At 38.4% G+C, this 24021-nt stretch overlaps 1 long non-coding RNA gene across 1 annotated transcript; it reads left to right on the top strand.

Moving 5' to 3' along the window:
- The first annotated feature begins 1437 nt into the window (after positions 1-1437).
- Positions 1438-22329, top strand: LOC124181075. The gene is made up of 3 exons (XR_006870377.1): positions 1438-1448; positions 17229-17234; positions 22199-22329. It is a non-coding gene; the product is annotated as an uncharacterized LOC124181075 (long non-coding RNA).
- Positions 22330-24021: the final 1692 nt, after the last annotated feature.

Below are 24021 nucleotides of genomic sequence, written 5' to 3'. Positions count from 1 at the left end.
ACTAATTTTCATTTTCTACCTAGAACTATATTTTTCGATTGTGGTGAAAAATGAAAATAGTCAAGAACTGAGCGGTAACCTGAACTAAAGATTTCTCTCAGTGCGTAAACTCTTAAAAACAGTTTTCACAAAACTAACATTCTGATTTTGTGACTTGACAAAGCGGGACAACGATGAAGATCAAATTTTATCAACCCGCAATGAAGAGCCTCGGTTAATTGTTTGGTGAAATCTCGGCATATCTCGCCCCTAAATTTCAATTTTACAGCCCTTTAACGCGGACAAGGCTGTTAAACGACGCGCGCGGCGAAGCGTCAAGCCCTTTAACCGTTGATCCTTGTTGTGTGAGTGGGTTTTTGACGCCCTTCGACTCCCTCCCCGACCTCCCCGGCCGGCTCTTCCCTCCATCCCACACCGCAGATTACCGCGGCACTTGAAAAGCCCTAACCCAACTACGGGATGCCCTGCACACCGGGCTTACACACCGCCTGACCTACCCTAACGAAGGGGAGCGCCGACCCCTTTGAATCGTAAACCCGAAACCGTTCCGCCGCCCTCGGCAGACGACCCGGACCTACGCCACTCGTCTGCCGGGAGGGTGCGTCGACCGACCCTCTCCCTCCTGCCACAGAGACATAGTTTTCCGCCTCCATTATCTCACACTCGACATCCAGACTAAGCGCAGATGTCTCAACCCCGAAAATCCCCCGATAAATTTTTTGGGGGGTGAGGGATGAAATTCCAAATTTGAAAAGTACCGAAAGCGCCGAATTCCGAAAAAAAAAATTATACCTTGACGAAACAGCGAAGTTTTGAAAAATTGCCGAAGGAAAAAATTTCGAAAGGGTGTAACTACGACATGACGAAGTTTAGAAAGCGCGAAAATTAGGAAATTTAAAAATCTGAAACATCGCCCACGTACCAAAGAATACTTCGGAAAATTTTCTGAAATCTTTCATGAAAGGAAAGAAACCTTTCAAAAATATTTGAAATAAAGGGTTGCTGCAAGTTGAAGATTTCCGGGCCAGAAACTTGCAAAAGATTTCTTGAAATGTTATGAAAATATTTTTTTTTTCAACTAATACGTTTGAAAGTTTGCAAAATTATTTCATTCAATGTTACTATAATATATTTATATAAAATTTCATAAAAGCTTGAACAAGGTTCTCATAATCTTTCTGTAAAATATTTTATTGAAAGTTTCATAGAAAACTTTCATGTTATATGGACGAAATTCCGAATGATCGAAAATTTTCAGTTCTGTCAATTTCTGGCTTGGTGAGAAATTTTATCACTTTGATCTTTCTTTGTTCTGGATTTTCGATATTTTTGTATCCACACGTGGGAGTATATTTTAATTCTCGCAATTTTTCTCTATCGAAACTTTACTTTGCCGAACTTTGCGGCTTCGGTATTCTGACCATTCGAAACTTTGTTGTTTCGTCAAAGTTTGATTTCTTCACATCAAGTTTCGGCATCAAAAAATTCGGACTCAGTCGTTTTTGGAAATTTTCGAATTCGGAATTTCAATTCTTTCCCAACTTTTGCTGCGATGCATTAAGAAAATGTTCATTTCTTATCGATAGGCTCATAAAATTTCTAATCGGTATATTCTAATAAAATGAGCATCGTTTGAATAAGTGTTTAAATATTGTTGGAATTGCAAGAAAATGTGGCACAAGTAGCTACATAGTGTGGATTATAGTTGTCAATACTGAATTTTCTCGTTACTGCAATCTTTAAATTTGTCTTTTTGCATGACTACATTTTCTCGAGTTAATTAATTTAATAGTACAAACAGACGTCACATTGTCACAATAATCACAAGACAATATCACACAATTGTTACCGTAATCGAAAAAACGAAACGATAACGAATATAAAATTTTTATCGTTTAACTTATTTTTATTTCATGTTCAAAACTACGTATTTCTAAATTTTCACGACCAGTAATGGTTTAAAAACTTTTTTGATATGGTTCTGATCCAAAGTTTTTTTTCCGTTTCAAGCATGTGAAAATTTGTGATTGTTTTTTTATGCAACATTTTTGTAACTAACTGACGGCAGGACGCTGTGGAAAATTTATTCATCTCACGCATTTGACCTAGATTTATTTTGCAATAACATTCGTTACATTTCTTATCATATTTGAACACGATTATCTTTTCAAACGATTCGATGAAGCTAGAAGAGAAAATCTAATTTTGTACCTTCGTGATCTCCTTTTTTCCATTCGCATTTTCTCGGCACGGCTGTCTTACGGGTCAGTTTACATCACTGATAATGATAAGCAGCTAATTGCCGAAAACTTTTACAAAATTCTCTCATTACGCTGCTGAAAATCGTTCGAGAACTGGTTTATTCGGTTCATCTTTTATCTTGACGTCAATCAATCTTCTCTCAATTTCTTTCCCACGACTTGTCAGTTGTTCACTGATGAACCAAACCGCGCATTGTTATCCTGAAGTTAATTAACGTGCACTGACCCATTTACGAGAGCATTTGAGCCTCCATCTTTCAGTCGAGAATCCCTCCTAGCGTCTACAGTTACAAGACACGTCTTTTTATCACTTTGTCACCTTACGACTTGGTGTTAAGTACGACTCTTGTGTAGCATTAGCAACATTCATTCATACGGCGTATTTTCATCTCGACTTTTCCAGATATTTGATACAACCTTCGGTATAATTTTTTTTTGTCACATCTTTCGACTCAACTCGGTTCTCTAGATTCAGTTTTATTTATAATATTATTGTCGTTATTTCAAGCAGGAGATATCCCTGAAAATGTGTAAAAATTGTCAATTTTATTCTTCGAAAAGTACCAGATTAACAGATGAATCTATTGACACCGTAATTTTGGGGATATTCATTTTTTCAATCTTTCGACGATCAGTTTCGCACGATTCATCATTCGCGTAATAAATACATCGATAAGAAAAAAAAAAAAACGTGCGGCTATCAAATGCGTACAAAAATACAGAGACAAGTGGATTTGTTTACTTAGTTTCGAAATTTGGAAAACAAGATGTTCGTTTCTGAGACGATATAATTTAACAAAAGATGAACGGACTGAATGTAGACTGAATCCATAGAAAAATCTCTGCTTCGTACAAAATGCGAGACGAAAAATTTGACACGAAATGTGCGTGATCTCTTGTAACCGAAGAGAAATGCTCGTTCCGAGCTACGCGAACCTGAGAAGCCACGCTGGACGGCACAATTAGATCCAAGTCGGAATTAATGAGATGCGATAAGCCCATTCACGGGTTTCTATAAGGAACTGTGACCGAAGCCCGTTGTCCGAGGGTGTAGCTGCAGTTGCTATCTTATACAGGGCGCAGAAACCCAACCCTTGAATTTATCCACCGCGTGATGATGATCTTCTGATTACAGTGTTGAGTATCGTTAGTTATTCAGGGTAATTCAGTTTGCGTGCCACTCCAATTCGAAAAGTAAGTCGTTGCTGAGAAATTGGGCGTTTTGAAATACAATAAATCATCGTTGTGGGCGATTCTCTTCGACTCTTTGAGTCACACGTTGTTGTGCTTAGCCAATTTTTACGACAATGTAGTATGACGATGTTCTATGGTTTTTGGGGTAGCCGATTACAAATCTGAAATCAGATTTCAAAATGTCAAGATGGCGGATCGAATACGGTAGACGAAAATTTCAAAATAGATCGACTAAGGTTAAAAAAACTCTGTGCAGGGGTTTTCGGGGTCCTTGATTCGAGTCGGTGGATTGAATTTTCAAAACCTGATTTCAGATTCGAAATCAGCGACTCTAAAAATATGTGGACAGATTTTCTTCTCCGGGTTCGATCGAGTATGAAATTTTCGTCCGCCATATCGAGTCGACGATGTCGATTTTCTCAAATTCAATTTCAAGCTTGTAATCAGTGACACTAAAAACTTATAATTTATGCAAAACATGAATATGTGTAGTGGGGTAACTTTCTCGGAAATGAATTAAACCCTCAATTTTGACGATTTTTTTTTCAACCAATTTGTTTTTAACAATAATAACTTGCATTACATCGCAATAATTACTCTCGAGTATTGAAATCCTGTCAGCATACTATCAGAAATAGCAAAAAACCGCAAAGAAATATGTTGGAAAGTTTTCTAAATATGTAAAAAAACGGGGGTATAAAACAGTTGCTAAGAATACTTACCACGATGATCCAGAGGTAAGGTTTTTCAAATCAAACGTACGATTCGATTTATCCATTGTATGAAAAATTTACTTTCATACACTCGCACAGAAAACGGGTAGTTCGATATTATCATCTCGGCAAGTTTCAAACGAGATAACCAAAAACGAAATTTTGTGCGCAAGCTTTGCGCATGATTTTTATTTTTATTTATAATCTGATCTTCTGGCGACAATTGTAGAATAATCAGCGAATTAAATTGTGTGATAATAATTCGCGAACGTTTTTCTCTAAAGACGTTTAAGAACCGTTTAGTCCAGAAATCGAGAATTCACGAACGATGCTTTTTACTGGAGATTAAATTGAACACGCGCAGCTTCAACTTTCTTATCGATATCGGAAATTCTATCGCTTGGAGTTAGAATGTAGTAGCGGCATAGACATACCAGCTGGCATAATATTTGCAAAGTTTTCTGCGGTTTCAGGTATAACACATGATATAAAATCGAACGGGCTTTGCGAAGAGAATCGTTCCAACAACATTTTACCTTCAAGCTATTTCTCCTTCTTTTTTCTCTCCTGTTATCTTCTCCGTTTACGCCGTGCGTTCGTATTGCAGAAAGTGTATCAAATATACACGTACCTGGCAAAAGCCGCGAATTCAAGTGTCTCGTGAATGATGACAGAAGAATTCACGCTAAACTTTGATAAAAAGTTAAGTATACAGTGCAGATTCTCAATATTCCTTATAACTTACGGTTACAAAAAATGTAACGTTTTTTTTTTTTTTTCAAATCTTTTCTTTTCAAAAACTGATAATTTTCACCGTTTCGATCATATTTTTCAGAATTTTGCACGGACCTTTTTACCGTCATTTGACGCTATTCTGAATTTTGATAAGGACTTGGATCACTGTCTGACAATTATTAATACATGGGGTGAATTAGAAGCTGCACGAGACATTTGAAAACTTGATTATTTCCAATCTAACAACCGCCAAGTTTCTCAGTGACTGGGAACATTCGACGATTTTACTCCAGTCACGCCTTGTCCTAAAAAAAGTACAATCTTATAAGGCTACGAGGTTTTCGCTACAAGAAATATATACATATATTTTAATTTTATCATCATTTTATAACAAATTTCTTCTTATATATAAGCTTAATAGCATTAATCACATCTTTTTCGCAATATACAGAAAATAAAGATGTGATCGATCTAGCCCAAGAATGCGTGTATCGAATTCCAAAAAATTGGACAAAAAGGTAACACAACTGTCAACATTTTCTGAGAGTTTGCGATTTTTTAGCTGATAATTACGGCAGCGGTAAGAAAACGATTAAAATCCCGTAAAACCAATGCTTTTCTTATGGGAAAAAGTAAGGCTTCCTAGGCGTGGGTAAATACGAAGGGAAAATTTTTTGAGAACTTCGGACATTTCGTTTTGAATTATTTCGAACCAATCTGGGGGGTAAGACCGTCAAAATTCGATTTTGCCCTTCTTAAGGACAGGTCTAATATATATGTATACATATATCAGGTCAAAAATCACATCTACTTTCGGACAATCTGCACAGTATTTACCGTTTCCGTTGCTAATTTAACTCACGGTAAAGCCGCGACCGCGACTTAAGCTTCGCCACGAAACATCTTGACCCATACAATCCACTCTGCTCACCCCCCCCCCCCCCCCCCCCCTCCCACCCTTTGCCGCTGCATCCCTGGACGTTCTCATCCGTTTTTCTTCGTTCCTTTATGCGCGGAGTTTCCGCAGGCCCACCAGGCACGTGACGTAACACCTCCCACTCGACTCTGAAAAGCTTTGGGAAATAGTCAGGCGAAAATGCGTCCGCGACGACGAGGTATACGTGTATAGGTGCGGCAATGCCTCTCGGCTATGACGTGGATTTTGCTGCTTATCTGCGTCTTTTGATCATCTTGTGCTTTCAGCTTGGCGAAGCGAACTCTTTGCCGGGTTCGGTATACGTGCGATGATTATCGATACGATTGGCGCTTGCGGCCGCAGCTTAAATTCGCTTTTGATTTTTACCGAAGCGAGTGTTTAGCGGAAATTTGACGACGACGACGGTGGAATTTTTGAAAAATTCAATGGTAATTGAAGAATTTGAAAAGTTACGAACGCGCCAAATTTACCCAGTTTCTTGGTAGTGAACTTTGGAGTGAAAAAATCAAACTTTGATCAAACAGCAAAGATTCGAATGGTTCAAAACTCGACGCGCAAAGTTACGAAAGTGCAAAGTTCCGAAAGCGCGGAAACGAGATAATTTAAAAATCTGAAACACTGAAATTCGGAATGTACGAAGATTTTCAGTTCTCCGAATTTCTAGCTCGGTGAAGTTTCAACGCTTTGATTTTTGCTTGTTTTGGATTTTCGATATTTTTACGATGGGGATCCTGATCATTCGATTTTCGATTTTTCTCATTTTTTGCACCCACTCGGTGAGTAAACTACGTTTTGCAAGCATGTTTTAACTTTCGGAATTCTATTTTTCGGAACTTTGCTTTATCGTAACCTTTATTTGGTAACTTTGAGCCGTCGGATTTCCGAAAAGTTCTCAAAAGTTTGAATTTTTCACTTCAAGTTTCGCCACAAAATAATTCGGACTTACGCTCTTCCGGAACTTTTCAAATTTGGAACTTCAACCCCGTCTCGCAAGAATGTGCAAGTATAAAAGAAACAAGGAAGGATGGTCGATCATCTGTTACTGACTTTTAACCAGAAGAAGAATATAATCGAAAGATCAAAAATCTACCACTGCATAGGATGTCGAATGACGTGAAACTTCGGTGTTTCTAGCGCTGCATTGGAGACGTGAGAAATTGTTGACCTTTTGATGTCGAACGATGATACTGGAATTGAAAAACGCCCGTTTATCTGAAGGTTTAATATGCACATTGCGATGCTTTCGAACACTTTCACCACCCGCGTCAAGAATTACTGTGACGATTTAACGAAATTCGCAAAGATTGAAACAAATTTTCATCAATCTTTGTCTACAGTATGAGACATTGCTAGAAATGTTCTGTCGATGTCGAGGCGAAAAAATTATGGAAATTCTGCACGGTTCGCATTACATGTTCCATTTTCCAAAACAATGCCTTCTCAGTTTATAAAAGTAGTAAAAAAGGAACGAAGATTTGTACCTACTTTATTTCTTACCTCACAGCACTGCGAGAAATGTTTCTTTCTTTTTCATAGCCATCAAACAGCTAACCGAAGATGTGTTGAGGTTTTTCCGTTAATGGCGAAGCAGTTAGTTTGGAACAAACTTGCAACGTGGGTGTACGTGACGTGAATTTTGCGACGATACGCGGCACGATCCTCCTGCTAAACGACAGAAATGAAATTCTCTAAAATACGCGAAATCACAGCCTTCCCTACACCGAGAGAAATTTTTCATTTTTTACTACAATCGAAAAATATAGTTCTGGGTAGAAGATGAAAATTAGTTTTATAGCTGTTACCGGAAAGCCTGGTTTCCGTTACTATTCTTTCTCATTACGATCACTGTTGCTATATTTTCATGCGACTGTTAATACAATAAAAAACAATAAATTGACGTTAAAGCCTTGTTTAACTAAAAAAGTAGAGTAAACCTCAAAAACTGATTTTTCGTTGCAATAACCAAAAAAGGATCGACAATAGCGCAAAATGGTTACGCATACCTCGTTTTTCATAATGCCAACAATATTTGAACAGTTTTCTTAACGATGTCTGTTTTACCGAATTTTTCTAGTTACTGTAATAAATGAAATTTTTTTCAGTGTAATAATGCGATCGCTTTATTCCATATCCTTATTTTAGCTTCGTCAGATTATTTCTACCTTATCATTTCGTTTATTCTCACAATATTGCACCATATTTTTCTGACATTTTCATGTCGCGAACATCAAAAGACCATTGACGAGAACATTGAAAATTTATCAACGATTCTCTTAAATTTCGTGGAAACGAGTTCGATAAGAATTCTCCCTACAGAAAATTTATGAACATCAAAAATTCGCGGTGAAACTAAACGCCCGGGTGGATGCCAAGAAAGTCGGCGGTGAGAGTTTGGTTTTCTCCCTGGTGTCATTCGATCCTGCATTATTGTGGAGATGCAAAGAAGACGACTCGGTGACGTACCAATCGAAGTAGCGATGCATCCACTGCGTTCATACAACAATACAGTGTAGCGGAATTATCCGAAAGAAAATCTTGCCGAAAGCGGATAAAATCGTATCTAGCGAAGCCGGCTAGCCTTGAGCCATATATTATTCGCCGTATATTTTATCTGTTGCACAAATTTATGTGATGCGGGGGAGTAAAGGATAAACTTCCGTCGCAGAAAACATACCAACTCGTACATACATCCTTGGCTGGTAGGTGAAAGTGTGCGTATAACAAAAGGGTAGAATGTGGAATACAAAAGGACATTTGTGGCAAAGTTGATAGAATTGTGTTACGCTTGTCGATTTGAGGTTTGATCTCTTCGTGAAATTAAACCTGTTATAAGTAATTAATTTCGTACGTGCAGAAGTTTCGAGAGTCGTCGCACTTCGTTGTTCAAAAATTGGTGTTTGCGTAGATCGATAAACACCTTTGTACCACTCGTCGACATAATCTCTCCGATTGCGCGAAATGAGTATGAAGAAAACTGGTATCAAGGTGACCAAAATCGACACATTTACCCAGGGCAGGGTCAAAATTTTGAATTGAAAAGTTCCAAAAGCACCAAATTCCGATTTTTTTCGTGGCGAAGCTTGAAGTAAGGAAATCAAACTTTGACGAAACATCGAAGTTTCGAATGGTCCGAAGCCCGACGCTCAAAAGTTCCAAAAGCGCGAAAATGAGAAAATTTAAGCATCCGGAATCCTGATCGTTCTCATTTTTGGGTTTTCTAATTTTTCACACCCACACGTCGAGTAAACTACACTCTGCGAGTGTATTTTAATTTTCGAAATCTTACATTTCGTAACTTTGAGCCGTCGGCTTCCCCACCGATCGAAACTTCGTTGTTTCCTCAAAGTTTCATTCCTTCGTTTCAAGTCTCGCCACCAAAATAATTCGGAACTTCGACCCTGTCTCACTTCCTAAACTTTTCAAAATCGTAACTTCGAGCCCCACCCCATCCACCCCATACCCCAATCATCTCCCCCCCCCCCACCACCACCCCACAGTCCTTCCCGATCCAATGATCGCTCCGCGGAATCGACGTTGCTGCAACTTGCCCCCCCCCCCTCCCCCCCACCACCACCGCAGTCGCACAGGATCGTGCAGACGTCGCTCGTCAAGGTGGTCCGTTTCCGGTCCCAATGGTCGGCAATACCAGACCGCAGCGCATCGGGCTACGGGCTGCTCTTTTTCCCCGCATCGAGTGAGAAATGGTCTCTGGACTCTGATTGCGAATGTGTGCACGTGTGCGTGCGTGTGTATGTGTCTGTGTGTGTGTGTAAGTGTAAGCCCCGTTACTGATGGAGGCCATTCCGCTCGTCGGGAGGCGTAGCTTCTCCCCCGTCCTGTGGGTCGAGGGGGGGGGGAGGGGGTTTTAAGGACTTAGACCGACATTAGCGTCCGGGGTTCGCCGGGGGGAGGGGGGGGGGGGAGGGCCGCGGGGGTCAGCGGGCGAGGTTGGTACCTAACGGGATGCACCGGGTAAGGAAGGAAGGAAGGAAGGAAGGACCTCCAGCAGGATCTATCCGGGTTCGCCGGGGGGATGGATGTGCGGCGATTTGGTTTCCAATCATGGGACGTCGGGCGGCGGCGGCGGCGGCGGCGGCGGCGGATGGCGTTGGTGCTATCGAGCGCCGGGGGCCAGGTCCTCTCTTCCTGGGACCCCGCCGCCTCCGCCTCAGCTTCGCCACCGCCGCCGGCGGCCTCCTTTGCTCCGAGCTCGGTGCAAGCCACCCGAACCACCCCCGCCTATTTCCCTTCCTCCTCTCCTTCGCCCGTTGCAACCAGCGTCTCAACCCTCTTCGCTCACTCGCTCATTCACACAAACGGACACACATACAGGTATCGCGGCACGCAAACCCGCGCGCGAGGTTAGGGAACGTGGGAGAAGAAGGTTGATGTGGGGGTTCGGGGGGGGCGGGGGGGGGGGGACACTTCCACCCGAGTCGTCGACGTCGTCCGCACTTTACGCCGTGCAGGAGTCCCCAACCGGGACGTGACGCGACGGGCCAATCTTTGTCCCCCCCCCCTTCCCTCCCGATTTCCAACACGTCGATCGCGTTGAAACATCGTGGCGGTTTGATTTTTAACACTTCTTTGACGGTTTGGGGTATAAAGGATTCCACGCCATTTTTTTTTTTTTTTTTTTTTGACTTAAATTAAAGAAATTATATCTAGAAAGAATCGGGTTTGTGGCGCCATCTGGAATGTTGATATTTTGTTACATTGTGACGGGAAGGTGTTTGTCTCTCGAATTTTTATCTTCCAGTTTATTTTACTCACGGTTAGTTATTCATTTATTTGGTTCGTTACGAGAAATCTTATCGGTTTATCTAAAGATAAATTAGCGATTTGTTTGAAATGTTTTATTTTAAGTTGCGTGAATTTTTGAAATCTTTAGCTGGTTAAAGCTTGGTCTTTTTTTTTGTTCTCTGGAAGACTTTCCCGTTTAGATAATACTAAAGTTGACAGAATTTCTCTGGTGAACTTTTAGAACAGAGGTCGAACGACTTAAATTGAATAATGAATTCAAATAAACTTTTCCAGTGCACTTTATGATACCAGCGATATGAAATTCGTAAACAACCTTACTTATTATTCACAAAACGTCTCGATTTCTTCAATATCTTTTACCGAATGCCTTCTCCTACCCTTTTTACTACAATCCAGTGAAAAGAGCGTTGTTTATCAAACTTGAACTTATTTTCTATCTGTCAAACGTTTACAAATAACTCGAAATTACCTTAGAACTAAATCACAAACTATAAACCAACGAATAAGCATTTCCTGTATAACGTAATCTATATATAGCTTCAAGAAGTAACCTTTTAAGAACTTGCACCAAAAATTTGAACTAAAAATATTCTATAATTCTTAACGATTTTTTTTCGCTGAGTTACAAACAACCCCAGTGTGTCAATTATTAGATTCTGCAGAATTGTGTCAAACAAGGGTTAACACTCTATATTGGTGGCTAGATGAACCTAATGAGTCACATTTGATGTGGGTCAGAATTCAACGTTGTTCACAGGAATTATCATCCGCCCGAATTGATGAGAATGCTAATTGTGATTCAAGTTACTTTCTAGGGGTCAAAATCCAGATGGTCGACTTATCGAGAAGCCAAAATTCTAAGTATCCGAATTCCTGCATGGCTCGAATTATATCGATGGATAAAAATTTTGGATCATTCTGATCTCAAAAAGCTTCTCGGGGTTAAATCGTTAAATATCTTGAGAACATTTTTTTTTCTTCAATTCCAGATCAAAATTACAAAGCATCGAATTATCGAAGAGCCGAAGTTCCGAATAGAAGAATTTTTAAATGGTTCAAATTACCGATTGCTAAATAATTTCGGGCTATTCTGATCCTTAATTAAAAATTAAATAATTTCTGGAAATGCCCTTGAATGTCTTGAGAATATTTCACGTCATCATTAAAATCATTCGGAATTGTCATCTTTTGTTCACTACATCTTCTTGGAGATTTGACCATTCGGACTGATGAGATGCAACACGTTTGACCCACACTCGAAGGTTGGACGGTTAAAATTCACTTTCGTTTGAAACTTTCAACGTATTTTCATGATCGAAAAATCGTTTAATTTCTCTTTTCTCAAACCTAGTTCAAACGTATAATACATCTAATCTCTATATTCCTGTCAGCCTTATCGACATGCAGATTGAACTTCTTACGGTCTAGTCAAGAATTAAAGAAAAGAAATGATTGAAGCTTGCATGATTTTGGGGCTCGAGCAAGATTAGTTCAGTCTTTTCGTATATTTCGATCAAATCTGAGTTTTTATCGTAAAGGCATCCGAAATGTTCAATATGAAGTAACCATTTTTTTTTTGCTTGTGAACGATTTTTCTTGTTTTTTAGATCTTTCAACTAGAATCAATAATTACATGTAATAGAATTTTACATGAGTATAAAGTTGAACATCTATCGATACACTAATTCCAGTGACTTGAGCCTAATCTGTTCAATGATTTGAGCAATCAAAGTTTAAAACCGTATCGAGCACGTCAATTAAAATTCGGGTCAACTTTGCCTGTAACAGTATTTGTCACGGCTATAAATGTGACTTAGAAAAAAATAGCGCATCAATAACTAATTAAAACATAGTCATATTCAACCAATTTTTCATCAATTATTCGACTACGTAGTTTCAATACAATAAAGTACATTATTCATGTCTGTAGATGACTTTTTGTTACTTTAAGTATTGTATTTATTTCTTAGTTATTGATCATAAAGTCGATTCTTCGATAAAGAGAGTAGTTACAGCAGCCAGGGTACTATACTAACCGTATAATCATCGTCAAGACATCGTACATGTATACATTAGGGTGTTTCGTTTGAAAACAACGTCGTTTTTTCTTCAATGTCACCGTAATTATCTTTCAGTATGTACGAAAATAATAATCCTTCCCGAATTTTAGCTTTGAATTAAAAATTTAAAAACTTGCCCATTGATTTTTAACTCTTCCCATTTAAATTGCAATGGAAAATTGCACAGTTTTTTAAAAACAATTCTCATTCGGAAGCTTTCAAAGATATCGAAATGAATCCAATGTTCGCTTGTAGAGTATTTAACGCTCTTCAAAAATGTCTTATTTACTATCAAATGAAACACCGTAGTATACATACTTCAGTAACTTCGCGTTGTGGTTAAAATACCCTCACAGTAGTTTCATAGACAGTATAAAAATACTAGGTTATGGGGTAACTATTCATTTTTTTCGTATATTGTATGAAATCTGAAATTAAAAATCTTCTGTATTTGAATAGCCGTATGAGTTACAATTAGCACTTAAACGATCATCTTCGCTATTCTTCTCACAGCGATCCTGGTAACTGATTGTGAAAAAAGAAAACAATTAACGGATTATACCAACGTAAGATTCGAGGCGTCAGATATAATTAGAGATTGAATCATTACCGTGACAAGTTGTTTCCTTTCGCGTAGAATACAAAGCTAACCACTCGGTCAAGTTAACCAAACACTCGTCTCAACTACAGAAAAAAGCTGTAACAACAAGAACAAAAATAACCTACAACAGTATAATTGGGAAAAATTATTATCTCTTACATTGCACCACCACTGGAGCTGCATAATGATCGTTATTTATGACTTTGGTTTTTTCATAATTTTTCCAATAAACATGCGATAAGAATTTATTTTTAAAATCATAAAGTTGATATTTAAACTGGTCGCATTCAGAAAACCGAAATCAATCAACACGCACGGCGGTTGAATTTTTTGAGCTGTAATTTCCTTATCTACTTATAGACATTACGAAGATAATGAAGATAACTGTTTCGAAAAATCTACAAAAATTGCATTTCACACTTTAGAATATACCCAAAAATTATGCCAAATTTCAAATGTTTACGATTGATTTTACCCGTACAATAAATATTGAATTCTAAATATTGGTAATTTACCAGTCCATAAAATTATCGGAGCTCCTTCAAGGCTTACGAACAATTTTTTTATTTTCACGCACACATTTGCTGATATTTTTTATAACATTTTTTTTACAAAAAAAAAAATCAAGGCCAACCTAACGTATACGATGTAAAACTTCCGCTTAATAACTACACTGGGAAAAATTTCAATTGTTACAGTAACTAAAAAAATTCAACAAAACAGATATCGTTAAGAAAACTGTTTAAATATTGTTGGCATTACGAAAAACGAGGTACGCCTAACCATTTTGCGCTATTGTCGATCCTTTTTTGGCAATTGCAACGGAAAATCAGTTTGTTTGGTAACAGCTAGAAAACTAATTTTCATTTTCTACCTGGAACCATATTTTTCGATCGTTGTAAAAAAATGAAATCAGTTAATGACCGAGCGGTAACCGGAACAAAAAACTTCTCTCGGTGTACGCTGTTATCATGATCGTCACTATTATTATTATAATTATCATCGCATCACATCAGTGTTCCTTGATTCGAAAAATGCAACGAGGGATGCAGTGCGTGCGCGAGTTGAGCACCCGCTTGATGCCCTACATAGCTCGAGCGGTTGGTGGCCCTGGGGGTGGAGAGTCGGGCTTCTACCGCGGAAGAGAGAGGGTGGATAAGGGGCGGAAGGGGTGGGTCACGGCGGCGGCGGGAGGGGGGAGTTGCGGAGGTGGCGAGGGGAAGGGGGCTCTTTGGGGCTCTGAAAATGCAGCGTAATTTGTCTTTGTCTGGCGGGGGCGAGTACGCCGTAAGGGTGAGAGATGGGGATGAGGGGCGGGGGTGGGGTGAGGAGGTATTCCGTGCTTGACCTGACCGGGATCGATGCGTTCGTCTGCCACAACGCCGAGACGCCCGGCGTCCTTCCTCCTTCTACGCTCTCCTCCTGCAACGCCGAGGCCGTCGGCGCGACGCACCACCCAACCTAACCTAACTTTGTGTGCAACGCGTGCACCAACCACCCCCCCGCCACCAACCCCTCGCCCCTCGCGCTGCATCCATCCATAGCCCTGCCCTCCCCCCTGCCCCGTCCCCCTCCCCGCCACTTCCTCCTTTACCCTCTCACGCAATCCTGCGGAACCGCACCCCGAATATCGAACCGTATCCAACCGAATGTTTTTGGGAAAACTTGAAAGTACCTACGTTCGTATTGTAATCTACCTGCGACGATTCTCCACCGATTGAATATGTACACACTAGGTGGTGGTAGTGGTGGTGGTGGTGGTGGTGGTGATTTCTTTTTTTTTCTTTTTCCACTTTGCTCTCTGCTCTTTGTTTGCCTTTCACTTTTTCTTTCAGCGGGATTTTATTTTTCATCAGAGATTTTGGTATTCGTGTCGTGTCGAGTAGATCAAGTTACTTTCGAATTTCATATTCTGTAGTATCGCAGTTTATTGTAATACACCGAGGAAAGTGGAATTTTTACTTGTGTATCGAAATATAAGGACATATTTAAGGGTAGGTAATTGATTTAATTTAATTAGGTGGGACTGTTTATTAAAGACGAAATGGGAACTAAATCTTAGTCGCAACCGGAGATATGCATTTAAGAGAATAAAAAAATTCTTTTTCTGACGCCAATAGATGCAAATGTGGAACAGATGAAAGCTTTATACAGTGGGATTAATAATTGGTGCAGCTGAAATTTAACTGATATTGGTACAACAGTTTTCTCGTTACGTTCCGTGTTGATATTATGGGTTCAATATTACTCAGCATTAATTGACGAAGAAACATGCCACGAATGTTTATATTCGTCTGCAATTATACCGACTTTATACTTGATGAAAATGGCGCAGCTTCCATCAAGTTTTTATTGCACTATGTTTTTCTAATTTGAGCTTGAAAGCTGATTTCGCACGTTTCACACTGAGTATTCTCATCAAAGGGCTGTACTAAAGTTTCACGAAACGCTTCTTCGATTTATATCTTTCTACCTCGATCAATACCAAATAATATGAAATCATTTATTAAACTCTAACTCAAAGAAATAATCACGAAGAATTGCAGAATGTTTTTCTTTGGTTGATTATACTTACGGTGTTTTATCGGATATATTGAAGGGCTGTCTTCAATTTCGATATTTGCGAAAGTCTTCAGTAAGCAATCATTTATTTTTTCAACCATTCTGCATCCAAAATAATTTTTTTTTTTCTTTTATTTTTCCAATATCTTGGGCAAGTCTGTGAAATTCAATACTTGCCTAAATTTTTTGCATCGCTACTGACTTTTTTTAAAATCACTTTTCCTCCCTTCTCACGGAACTCACGTTCTATGATTTCATGGTGAAAGGAAAAAGATTTCCTACGTTGATGCTGTTGCTGATTGAAATTCTTCTTCTCCTTCCCTCTCTTTCCGCCTTTGTTATTCCCTTACCTGAACTTCAAATAAATACTTTGAAACGTGGTTGACTTTTCTTTGTAGAAGTCCTCTTCCCTCCTCAAATATCGCGTATTATGCCACATACATATTTATAATTACTCAACTTCGCTCCGGTAATTACAAGCAATTATTAATTACATTTTGATCGATTGATTTTCACCTGTATACTTGGAAAATATGCGTTTAAAAATTTCTCCAACCCTCCGTCGACGTTGTTCTGTAATTATATACCATTTTTCGTGCAATTCAAATCATAAATATATACTCATATTTTTTTGGTCTGTATGCTTATCGCTCGATTCAACGCGTTACGTGCGACTAATTGGCACACGAGGAATCGCCAGTCGGCGAATAAATATTGTAAAAGATTATCTGTGCGGGGCTTGAACGTTATAAAGGGGTGCACGACACTTGCGTCTGGGTGTACGCCGTGTGATCCGCATGTAGATGCAGCTCATACGCAAAGCGTGCTCTCGCAGCTAAAGTCTGCACGAAGTGTTCGGAAAGTAGAAAACTATGTTTATTCGCGCTTCCGTGCACGCACATCCGTGTGTATCACGTATACGGGTAAATCTACAATTATGCGTGCGGTAATCTTCAAGGACAATTAAAAAACACGCACGAAACTAAAAATCATCGCGTTTTAATCGCAGACGGCTTTAGTTCAACGAAATATCAAATAAGGTTCAGGTTGTGAATCTGTTCAAAGTACAACCATACGAAGCTTAAAACGATCGTTCGACTTGGACGAAAAAAAAAAACATAATTTTGGATCAATTTAGTAGGTACACGAGTAGACTTTGACTTTATCGATCAAAATTCACTCAACTTTACAATAAGTTCAAGAAATTCACTAATTTTCGTGAAACGAAACAGATTCGATCCAACTTGACCTAATTGTTGAATAATAGTTACTACTTGTAGTGGGCAAATAGTCTCTTTTCTGATACTGAGCTGAAGTGCTTCAAGTATTGTTCTTAATAACGGGCGACTGTTTATTAGTTAATCAAATAACAAATTACTTGAACAGTTGAATCAACTCAAGTTTGATGTAGTGAAAGTAAATAGAAACATTCGTAAATTTGCTAAACAGCTAATTAAAAATGAGATTGTTACGAACTGTTGTGCAACCGAAAAATATCTCAAAACTATTCAACCCGCGTGAATAATAATTCATCCCATAGAGCATGTATAATCGCACGTGGTACTCGAGGTTAACCGTTAATCGCGCAGAGCGGTAATCTAGGCTGCGAGAGGATGTAAATTGTATATCCTAGATTCGTTGATTGACTCGAACGCAATCGTCACTCTGAAAGATTCAGGCCTGAAGCAGCTCTCAGTTTACTCTCTGCCGCGATGCCACCGCGAAATTATTACTAATTGAATCCTGTCGTCTCCAGCTGCAGAGCCAACGACGACGCTTGGAATCCTCCAGAAATAGTGGAATTATTGTCGTAAGTTTCTCGCGCCGTCTCCTCGCAATTGCAGAGATCCTTTTTGCCCACGTTCTTAGGTCGAATGAATCTTTTTCTGCATTACCTACGCGTTAATAAGTAAATAGGAGAAGTCGGTTTGAGATACAGATTCCCTTACCGACATTTACCGACACTTAGCTTTGTTCAGAACCAGCCTCTCTTATCTACTATTACATGCCGTTTAAACGGCTCGCAAACGAAATGTTAACCCGAGTTGCATTGAATTTGTTAAAAATAATATCACCCAAGCTGCAAATTCATACGGCCGAGTAAGTTTTACAATACCAATTAGCATTTATACGTGAACGGAATGTGATGATGTGTGTAACAAAGGAAAGCTAATCGTTCCGGAATATTAAATATCGCGTATACGGCAGAAGAAAGAGAGCAAAAGAAAAGAAGAAAAAAAGCGAATAAGAGACAATGCCACGAATTATAGAAAATACAAAGGTGTTTGATTAACGATAATTTGAAAATGCAAATGAACAACGTGAATATAAAACGAGGGGACTCAATGAAATTGTCGAACCAGTTGCTAATAGAGAAGAATAACGAAGGATCCGTGGGAGTTTCACTGTTATTCTAGCATGCGTAATTCTTATGCCACAGTGCACAGGTAAATTTTCCGAATATTCACACGAGCGAAAGATTTTTTCATAGACTTTGTAAAGGCACCACATATATATATATACATTCTGAACATTCTTTACATAATTCTTTTTGTCCAATTCCGTTAGAAATACAATTAATTTCTCCCCTGTATACCTATACTAATTTATTTCTTTTGGTCTCTTTTTTATTCTGCGGTAATTCAAGGCTCTGATTCTTAGTATTTCCTTTCTCATTTTCCTGAATACCCGCACATATTTCTTCACCACTTTTCCAACTTAAAATATTTCCAGCTCGAAAATATACAGATTATGGGATAAACAAAACAATACATTTTCGATCGCAGTTACGAACTCAAAATAATCTTTCCTCACACGATTCTTTTTCTTTAAAATAACAATAATGCTTAAATGGTCCACATTAAAATTGTATCAATACCAAATTTTATTTTACGTGCGTCTTCATTTTGTCACAGAATCGTAACTTTGTTATTTATTCGTATCACTGTTGAAAATATTTGTATGGAACTTCCTGCACTGTGTCGGAAGTTTTAATCAAATACGAAACTGTAAATTCACTATACATTTACTGTTTATTCAATTTTATAAATATTATAAATTTACTAGACAATTTAGTTTATTGAAATTACCTTTGATGTTTTTCCTATAATTTTCAGTAAAATCAAAAATTTTCACTATAAATTCGAGATAAGTACATATCTAGTAATTTTCGTCACTGCACCAAATTTCTAAATTTGTGACTTTATACGTACAATCTCAACTTGAACATCGCGTTTTAGCAACGCGGTCATAAATTACAAAGATTGACCCCCCGAATTCTTGTATATTACAAGTAAAGTTGAGAATCCACCGACTTGTTGCCCTGGCTCTTCACATTATGTACTGCATCGTAACATATTGCCATATACAAGTGAAATTCATTTCTATTCAGTTCAAGAGGACAGCGAGGACGGACCCGGGTAATATATTATATCACACCACGCCGTAAATGTGTAGTAAAATGTCTTTACGGTCGGTCTCTACAAGCCTGCACTTATTTGGGCGATAAAGTTTACAGCGTCTAGCATGCATGGCGAGCTTATTCGCCATTGCCGACGCACTCAGCCTCTCGTTTTTCTGCAATTGTTGTCGTCTCGCCTGGTTAATCAAGGTCTTTTGAATTTTGATTATCCGTATATATACACGATGATCTAGATTCAAATGATCCCTGAGACTTCTTAAGGGGGTGTAAATTAGCAAACGGCTAAAAAAAATTGTTAGGGATGTTCGGAGGACCCTGAAAGTAGTTAAAAATAATTACAACGCGGGTTTCTGTAATTACAATGTGTTGCAACATTTTACATGATATGTTGCTAACTCCGTCCTGCTCGGTTTATTTCAAGGCCTCGTCTCTCTCTCAAGGCATCATCAGGACTGAACAGACCAATTGTTCAATTCGACGGTGGTTGATTTTATTCGAGAGCATGCGAATGACGCTTCATTTACATTCTTTTTTTTTATGTTAGAATCAATCGATATGAAGCATTGTTATTGATAATAATATTTCAAAAACGGCTCGATCGATTCACTTCAAACTTCGGAACGGTGTTTTTGAATAGTTGCTTCAAACCCCGCCACTTTTTATAAATCGTTACATTTTTATGTCAACTTGATAACAAAAGGGACGTTAATTTTTTACTAAAAATGCAATTTCAATTCGCTAAAAGTAAACAAATACACTTCGAATCGTTGACAAGAGGCTAAACTACCCACCATATTTACTTTAAAACCTGTCACCAACCAAAACGGCCGACCTTATATTCAGAAACAAAACTTCCAACCGATTAATTTCATTTAAAAAATAAAAGTATAAATGAAGTCCGGTTCACATACGTTTGAACGATGGATTTCCAGGATTCACTCAGTTCTTTAACGGTCTATTAGTACGTAGGTATGTAAAAAATCGTTAGAACGAAAATTTATCTAGTAGTCAAATGCGAGAGAAAACAATTTGGCGATTGGTAAGCTCTTCGCTTCTGTATAAAAGAAAATGATACTCCCGAACGACGCTGCGTGGCCTGGCATCTGATCCTGAGGCTGAAAGGTGCCTACAAAGTTTTATCGTCACGGAACCGATGCAACTGTTGGAATCACGGTTATTTCTTCGAAACTCGTTTTAAATTACGAAGAGATTACGCTGCGTTTTGCTCGTTTCGCTTCACCAGTGCCGAGCAAATTTAGCTCCAGCTTCCGCCGCCTGTGCATATTACTCTTCTCATCTCGTCTTCTCGAAGAACAAAGTCCGTCTGAATCGACGGTTTCCCAGAAGAAGGAAATTAGGGTAATCCTTAGCAGGGTTGTTTTTGAATTTTTATGCTCCCAGGGGATTATACGCTCACAAATTAATTGTTTCTTTTTTTAAATTCCCTGGAAATTTGGTCTCTCTATATCGACTCTAAGATATCCCACTTTTTGATCGAAGTATCTTTGGGAGAAAACGTTTTTTGCTCTTTAAAATTTTATAAGTCGTTGACGAGTATATCGAAAATTATGGGAAATACATAATTTCAAAATTCGTAAATGAAAGCGTTCGTGTGATAATTAACGTTCAAAGTTTAATTTACGTAAAATTACGATTCTGTCAAGTATAGCTACGAAATGAACAATCGTGTTGTAAAATGTATTGCATATCTTTTGCAGGCTACAAAATTTAAGATAGATTTATGTAATTATACAATGAACGAAAATGAAATATCATTTTCTGCCAGTCTTGATCGATTTAACTCTAAAATAAAAATTGAAATTTTTTTTTGTCTCTGTTGATATTGTGACCTGGTCACAATTCTCTGCAAAAACATGTATTTTTCATTACTGTCGTTACATTCGTCAACGATTTATACAATTTGAAAGAGCAAAAAAAAAAAAAATTCCCCCATGTTACTTCCATAGATACATCGATCAAAAAGCGGACCACCTTAGACTTGATACAGAGAGCTTAAATTTTCAGGGAATATTTTTCATCATTTCAAAAACTTTCAAGCACCTGGAAGCACAATAATTCATAAACAAACCTATCAAAGACCACCGTAAGTAGACATATTTCATCTTGACAGCGTTAATTAATTATGCAGGACGTTTGAAAAGACGCATTGAATTATTTAGAACTTTTTTTCCAAGTTCGGTGTGAAGAGTGCGAAGTTTCACCGTAATCGGTCGGAAAATAGAGGCAAATTGAGGTGAAACAACAACGTCGATGTCGAAGTCGGTGTCGATATTTAGCTTCACCATCTCGAGGCAAATTGCTGACGATGATCTTCGCAGTGACGTTGAAGCCTCGTGTGAGGCGAATAGAATACATACGACCAACACCCGACCCCCCGGCTCTAAACTATGCGTAGTCGGAATTCGTGGTTCTTCCGAGAACGCATCGGCCAACTTTTGCTTCGCTCTGCGTTTTCTTTGAGAGCGAGAAGCTGCCACCGACTGCTCCGCGACTTTGTAAGCGGATTTTATCCCGTATGTGGCTGCGAATCTCCTTCCTCGCTCTCAGCCTACTACCGGAGATTCGACGGGGAAAAATCAACGAATAGTCGAGGAAATAAAGCAATGGACTGTCGATTTTTTGAGCAGTAATACGGATTTTAATGCGGTTTTTTGCATTCGCTTCGTAAGAGCGCCTACAAACTTTGTGAACTAAATTGATTAATTAATTTTTTGAAAATGCATTATGGCATTAATAATATGCATTTTTCAAGTGCACTTCCAAGAGACACTAAATAAAAAATTTGCTACTCGGGGGTTTTTGGGGTCGCTGAACACGAATATCGCCACGGCAACCGTCTCCGAGGTACCTGGTGCCCAGGGTGGACAGTATCAACGTCTTCTCCTAGAGTTTTGGCGAAAATTGTGATCGAATTTGTGATTGAATTAAGAACAATATACTTTAATTGAGGTAAAAATGATAATACTCAAAATAATTCTAGAAAAAGACGTTGAAACGTTCACCCTGGGCACCACGTACCTCGGAGACGGTTGCCGTATCGATATTCGTATTCAGTGACCCTAAAAACCCCCAAGCAACGAGTTTCGACAAATTCGATCACAATTTTTGCCAAAACTCTAGGAGAAGACGTTGATACTGTCCACCCTGGGCACCAGGTACCTCGGAGACGGTTGCCGTGGCGATATTCGTGTTCAGCGACCCCAAAAACCCCCGAGTAGCAAATTTTTTATTTAGTGTCTCTTGGAAGTGCACTTGCAAAATGCATATTATTAATGCCATAATGCATTTTCAAAAAATTAATTAATCAATTTAGTTCACAAAGTTTGTAGGCGCTCTTACGAATCGAATGCAAAAAACCGCATTAAAATCCGTCTTACTGCTCAAAAAATCGACAGTTGGGCCGTTTTTAGTGCTTTATTTCCTCGACTAGAATTCGAGAAGCAAGAACTGAGAAAATTCTCGAGATAACGTAAACAATGTCCGAAGTGACGACGAGACTCATTCTGTGACGGTTGGAAAAGTACGGAAGTCGTTCTTCTTTCTGATGGAAAATTTAAATCGTTTTTTAACGATGATTGCAAAAATTAGAACACTGATTAACGGATCGGAATAATTGAGGAGTCAACGCTAAACTTAAGGATAGCCCAAAATTCGGAATTTTATTGGTTTTAATCGTGGAATACAATAAATATGTATTACAATTCGAAGAATGATATCTTGATGCAAGAAGAAATGACGTGCAGAATTGTACCTTCGTAAAAAAAATGCACCCTGAGAAAAATTTCATTTGTTACAGTACCTAGAAAAATTGAGTAAAACAGGTATCGTTAAAAAAACAGTTTGAATATTGTTGGAATTACGAAAAACGAGGTAAGAGTAACCATTTTGCGCTATTGTCGATACTTTTTTGGTAATTTCAACGCAAAATCAGCTTGTGAGGTTTAATCTACTTTTTTAGTCAAACGAGGCTTTAACGTCAATTTATTGTTGCACGAACATTAAATTTTCGCAACAGTTGCAAGGAAATATAGCAACAGTGATCGTAATGAGAAAGAGTAGCAACGGATACCAGACTTTCCGGTAACAGCTAGAAAACTAATGTTCATTTTCTACCTAGAACTATATTTTTCGATTGTGGTAAAAAATTGAAATAGAAATAGGACTTAGCGGTAACCGGAACTAAAAATTTCTCTCAGTGCAGGCAGAATGTATGGAATCGTGAATTAAATAGACAGGAATTACTTAACATTCGAGTCGCTTCAGCTGACTATTTTCAACACTGCATTGATTTACTATTTCGAAGTTTCTATGCGTTTCGACTTTTTCAGTATCAATCGTTTCTACACAATAAATATATTACAGATAATTAGAATCTAAGAAATTCCGAACGTGTTTACTTCCTGCAGTTTGATATCTTGCCTATTAAAAATTCTTGAACAGGTATTCAAATCTCAATTTCGATCAATCCATATCCTTCAAAAAAAATGTAGTATCTTGAACGCTGATTTTGAAAGTAATCATTTTCTGCATAATTCTCCAAAATTCAAATTACTTACGACCAGTTTGTCTGGTTTTCTGCCTATAAAATTATTCCATACGACTTTGTGAAAATTTTCATAATTGCCTAGTTATAATTTTTTTGCTGTTGCTTATCTGAAAAGCGATCGTTTCTTAAAAAAATCTTTAAATAATCTAAATTTTCAAGAAGTTTCTTCTGCAATTGTGTTTACGGTCGTAAACAGCTGCAGGGGA

This window comes from Neodiprion fabricii, chromosome 4, assembly GCF_021155785.1.
Source record: "Neodiprion fabricii isolate iyNeoFabr1 chromosome 4, iyNeoFabr1.1, whole genome shotgun sequence".
Taxonomy (NCBI): domain Eukaryota; kingdom Metazoa; phylum Arthropoda; class Insecta; order Hymenoptera; family Diprionidae; genus Neodiprion; species Neodiprion fabricii.
Note: the sequence above shows the minus strand (reverse complement) of the source record. Positions and strands in the feature narration are given on the sequence as shown.